General features: G+C 47.0%; 1 non-coding gene across 1 annotated transcript; it reads right to left on the bottom strand.

Annotated features, from left to right (window-relative positions):
- Window positions 1-5,145: 5,145 nt before the first annotated feature.
- TRNAT-UGU lies at window positions 5,146-5,217 on the bottom strand. Its single transcript has one exon. It is a non-coding gene; the product is annotated as a tRNA-Thr (tRNA).
- Between the last annotated feature and the right edge of the window lie 249 nt (window positions 5,218-5,466).

Raw genomic sequence — 5,466 nt, 5'->3', positions numbered from 1 at the left:
ATTTATCCACATTAAATTTCATGTGCCATTTTGTTGCCCAATCACTTAGTTTTGTGAGCTCTTTTTTAAGTTCTTCACAGTCTGCTTTGGTCTTAACTATCTTGAGCAGTTTAGAATCATCTGCAAACTTTGCCACCTCACTGTTTACCCCTTTCTCCAAATCATTTATGAATAAGGTGAATAGGATTGGTCCTAGGACTGACCCTTGGGGAACACCACTAGTTACCCCTCTCCATTCTGAGAATTTACCATTAATTCCTACCCTTTGTTCCCTGTCTTTTAACCAGTTCTCAATCCTTGATAGGACCTTCCCTTTTATCCCATGACAACTTAATTTATGTCAGAGCCTTTGGCGAGGGACCTTGTCAAAGGCTTTCTGGAAATCTAAGTACACTATGTCCACTGGATCCCCCTTGTCCACATGTTTGTTGACCCCCTCAAAGAACTCTAATAGATTAGTAAGACAGGATTTCCCTTTACGGAAACCGTGTTGACTTTTGCCCAACAATTTATGTTCTTCTATGTGTCTGACAATTTTATTCTTTACTATTGTTTCAACTAATTTGCCCGGTACCGATGTTAGACTTACTGGTCTGTAATTGCCGGGATCACCTCTAGAGCCCTTTTAAAATATTGGCGTTACATTAGCTAACTTCCAGTCATTGGGTACCGAAGCCGATTCAAAGGACAGGTTACAAACCATAGTTAATAGTTCCGCAACTTCACATTTGAGTTCTTTCAGAACTCTTGGGTGAATGCCATCTGGTCCTGGTGACTTGTTAATGTTGAGTTTATCAATTAATTCCAAAACCTCCTCTAGTGACACTTCAGTCTGTGACAGTTCCTCAGATTTGTCACCTACAATTTGGCAATGTTTATGCTCCTTTCTAGGATTTGACTTCCACTTTTTAAAGGAAGTCTTTTTGTCTCTCACTGCTTCTTTTACATGGTTGTTAAGCCCCGGTGGCTCTTTTTTAGTTCTTTTACTGTGTTTCTTAAATTGGGGTATACATTTAAGTTGGGCCTCTATTATGGTGTCATTAAAGTGTCCATGCAGCTTACAGGAATTTCACTTTAGTCACTGTACCTTTTAATTTCTGTTTAACTAACCCCCTCATTTTTGTATAGTTCTCCTTTTTGAAATCAAATGCCACAGTGTTGGGCTGTTGAGATGTTCTTCCCACCACAGGGATGTTAAATGTTATTATATTATGCCGTTTATTTCGAGCAACTGCAGTTATTCGGGAGAGTACAGACAGGCAGAGTTTCCCCTCCCGAGGTAGGTCTCGGTTAGATAAACAATTAAGGCAAGCATTTATACCTTTTGTGACATACAGTAAGGAGCAACAACTGCATTTTGTTTGTACATATTCCTTTCTGATAGCTTACTTCTCTCAGCAATTTCTGCTACAATCTGCATTCTATTCTTATCTAACACAAGGTCGAAAACCAGCGTCTCTTACAGTTCTTTTCTGCTCGCCCACACCCTGCTTGGAAGTCTCCCGTTATTAGCTGTTAGTTAGCCTGGTAAATATCAAGTCCCTGAGAAAACACAGTTATACGAAGCAAAACAAAATCACAAACAGAAATGTCATTGGAAATTCACAAATTAAAAAGGAAAATGCAATTCCCATCACTTCATTGTATCTGGGCCATTCCTGTATCGAGAGTACCCGCTAAGGGCCCTGTGTGCTTATGGGAAACCTGGAGGAACTCATAGCACAGCCTCGACATGAAACTCAACTGCTCCCAGGTGCCGGTAAAACCCTTTCCCTGCTGTGATGTTGATGATTTTATGAAAATATGCTAATGAGTGTGAATATAATGTAACTGGAACATGCTTCATGCAAAAGGTCTCTTGTGCAGTATCATTACAAAGCTTATTATCTACTGTGTGTGTTCAGCCTATTTGTATGAACCGATCATTCCTGTATCTGAAGCTAGAAATATGAACTATAACTCTGAGGTCCTGTTGTAATGATGCAAAGTGTGGGCCATTAATTAATAGTGGTTTGGACTCCTGATGGCTCCCATTAACCAGGACAATTGACTGGAGATGGCTCTGTCCTGCACCATCTGTGAGTCAGGCCAGGAACAATGAAGGCTTGGGGTCTCACAGGACATGTGGCCATGTCACCTGGTACAGGAATCCATCTTAAACCTGGGGCTTTTCCCCAGGAGCGAGACAAAAGATTCCTGCCTTGTACCAAAGCTGTATAAGGGGGTGGAACAGAAGAAAGGTGGCTGCAGTCATGAGAAATCCCCTAGCTACCACCTGAGCTGGAACAAGGACTATACCAGGTGAAAAGATTGGGCCCAGACAAGAAATAAGTCTAGTCTGCAAAAGAAGCTTATTGGAAGATCTCTGAGGGTGAGATTTTATCTGTATTGAGTTTCATACTGTATTAGTCTTAGACTTGCATGTTTTTGTTTTATTTTGCTCTATGGAGAATACAAACTCCACAGAGAAGGAAAAGTTAATGCCTTAGAAAAATCTGTGTGTGTTAGAGTGTCTAGGAACCACTCTCCTATAGCTTCTTTTCTCTGATTTCCTTTAGAAAATCTGAAGCAGGGAGCAGAAAACCATTGTCTTTTCTGAGGTGTGAGCTCAGGACCTACTGAGTATGAGACTGACATGCTGCCAACTATGCTAAGAAGGCCCAGGAAAATGTTTAGGCTCAGTGCATATAGGATCCTCCTACAGCAGTGACTGGAGCAGGGAAGGAGCTGGAAGAAGCAGAGAGCTCTGGTGCCCACAGACCTGTCCTGGCATCTTTCTCAGTAGCAAGGAAATCAATTTGCCCTTCCAGTAAACAATCTAATGGAACTAATGGCAGCATAGGGGCGATGTTTCTAAAGTATGCACCCACCTCTACATTTTAGAACTTACTCTCCTTTTTCTAGTATAGCACTTTGTATATGAATTAGGCAAAACAAACTACACAGGTAAGAGAAACAAGGGCTTGAGAGAAAGCTTGAACTCATAACCCCAACAGGTGGCCCCTCTGCACTAACCAGTTGCACCCCTGAAGATGTTTTTTAAACACATTTGGGAAGCAGGCAGTTATCAGTCTCTGTGGTTCACACCTTTGCCTGGTAATTGAAAGGTTGCTGGTTCAAACTTATTTCAAGATGCGGCTTTTCAGCGATGAGACTCCAGTACATTTTAACAGGAAGAAAATCTCCTCTATTCTGGCTTTGCCCCATTTGACTCCTTCTGCCCATCTTCTCCCCCTCCCCCAGTCTCTTTCCTTCCCCACTGGGGCCATGCAGAGAGGAGCCCCAGTCAGTCTCTGTCACAGAGAGTCTGTATCCCATAAAGGGAGGGAGGGAGGGTTTACTTTAAAACACTGATAATGGGGAGTGGTGTGCGTGGTTAGGGGGAGAAAGGATGGAGAACTAACAGTGGGGCACAGAGAGATTCCCCCAGATTTGGGAATTTCCCCTGCTGCCCCCCATCAGCCAGCTGTGAGAAGAACAACTGTGGTGGTGGTGGGGTCTCCACATGCTGCCCCCGCCCCAACTGCCAGCTGTGGCAATGGGAGCTGCAGGGGTGGAGTCTGCGGGCAGCGGTGCACAGAGACGCCCGAGGCCCTCCCGCTTATGGGCTGCTGCCAGAGGTGGGTGCACGTTGCTTTTGGGAGATGCCAGAGGTAAATACTGCACCCCTCACCCTCTCCTGCACCCAGAACCCCCTGCCCCAGCCCAGACCCCACAGCTGCACCCAAACTCCCTCCAAGAGCCTGCCCCCCACACCCACTCCTGCACCCCAACCCTCTGACTGAGCCCAGACCCTGCACCCAAACTCTCCCAGCGCCCAACCCCTCTCCCTCCCACACCCAAACTCCTTCCCAGAGCCTTACACAGGTGTGTGGGGCAGGACTTGGTCCCATTCTGGGCACCACCAAAAATTATACAAACCTCCTGCCCCTGTCCTGCCCAACCTTCTGCTGATGCACCTCAGCCCACACCCATGCAGGGTTTGAAGCTTTCATTGCTTAAATTCCAGGACACGGAGGGATTTCAGCTCCCCTTTGCCCAGAGGGAACCTTCACCCCACTCCTAACCTGGTTCTTGTCCATGGGATCACTGTAGGGGGGCTGGGTCCCTCGGTGTCTTTTCTCTCTCTAGGACAGGCCAGGGTGCAATAACTGGGGGCATCTGAGCACCGAGGACCTTCTGTGGGGCTGCCATTCCCCTTCCCCTTCTGTGGTCCCATCTGCCATTGACTCCAGCCTTTTTTCTATCCATCGTCAGCACCATCCCAAGCCAGCAGCACTCGCCTCAAAAAGACAGAGTCCAGTGGCACCTTACAGACTAACAGACGTATTGGAGCACAAGCTTCCGTGGGTGAATCCCACTTCGTCAGATGAATGTAGTGGAAATTTGCAGGGGCAGGTATAAGTATGCAGGCAAGAACCAGTCTAGAGATAACGAGGTTAGTTCAATCAGGGAGGATGAGACCCTCTTCTAGCAGTTGAGATGTGATCACCAAGGGAGGAGAAACTGCTTTTGTAGTTGGCTAGCCAGTCACAGAATTCCCACTCCATTCATCTGACGAAGTGGGGATTCACCCACGAAAGCTCATGCTCCAATACGTCTGTTAGTCTAGAAGGTGCCACAGGACTCTGTCGCCTTTTACAGATCCAGACTAACACGGCTTCCCCTCTGATGCTTGCATCCGAAGAAGTGGGTATTCACCCACGAAAGCTCATGCTGCAAAACGTCTGTTAGTCTATAAGGTGCCACAGGATTCTTTGCTGCTTCTACAGAACCAGACTAACACGGCTACCCCTCTGATATCTGATACTCAAAAAGACAGTGTCCCCTGCTGGGAGTAAATCACTGACCTCTCTCCTCCCTGAGCACTGACTGCCCCTCTGTTTCCTTGCCTCTCAGTCTGTGCAGATGGGACTTTTCCCTCCAGTGCTGGAGGATTCGCCCTTCTCATCTACCCTTGTGCCAAGCAGCACAGTGGGTGGGAATCTTAAATGTACCGAGGTGACTTAGGAGCAGAACCCCCCCAGACCTTCCATGCAATTGTCACTTGCCCTTCACTAAGCAGGACTGAAACTGGTGCAGGGAGACTGGTGGGCCACATCCCCTCTGGGCATGAGCAAAGCAGCAGGATGAAAAAAATGATCATGGAGATGTTGGGGATTGAACCCAGGGCCTCATACATACAAAGCATGTGCTCAACCACTGAGCTACATCCCCTAGCAGGTTGTGTTTGCTATGGGTTACACTCAGAGCCCTCCTGTTTCCAGTGCATCCAGTGACCTATAAGCTTCACGAGAAGCCCATTCCCCTCTCTGAGGACCAATCCTGCTCTCCTGGAGGTGACTTGTTCATAGGGGTCATTTTTCAGCAGGACCAGATTCTATGTGTGGGGCAGAGAGAGTGGGTGCCCTGGTCTCAGGGTGCAGAGATACACTCAGCCATCTCCCCTGCATTGGGTTGGGGGTG

The sequence above is a fragment of the Mauremys mutica genome, unplaced genomic scaffold (assembly GCF_020497125.1).
Source record: "Mauremys mutica isolate MM-2020 ecotype Southern unplaced genomic scaffold, ASM2049712v1 Super-Scaffold_100036, whole genome shotgun sequence".
NCBI lineage: Eukaryota > Metazoa > Chordata > Testudines > Geoemydidae > Mauremys > Mauremys mutica.
The sequence above is the reverse complement of the archived record's forward strand: the minus strand, read 5'-3'. Positions and strand labels throughout refer to the sequence as shown.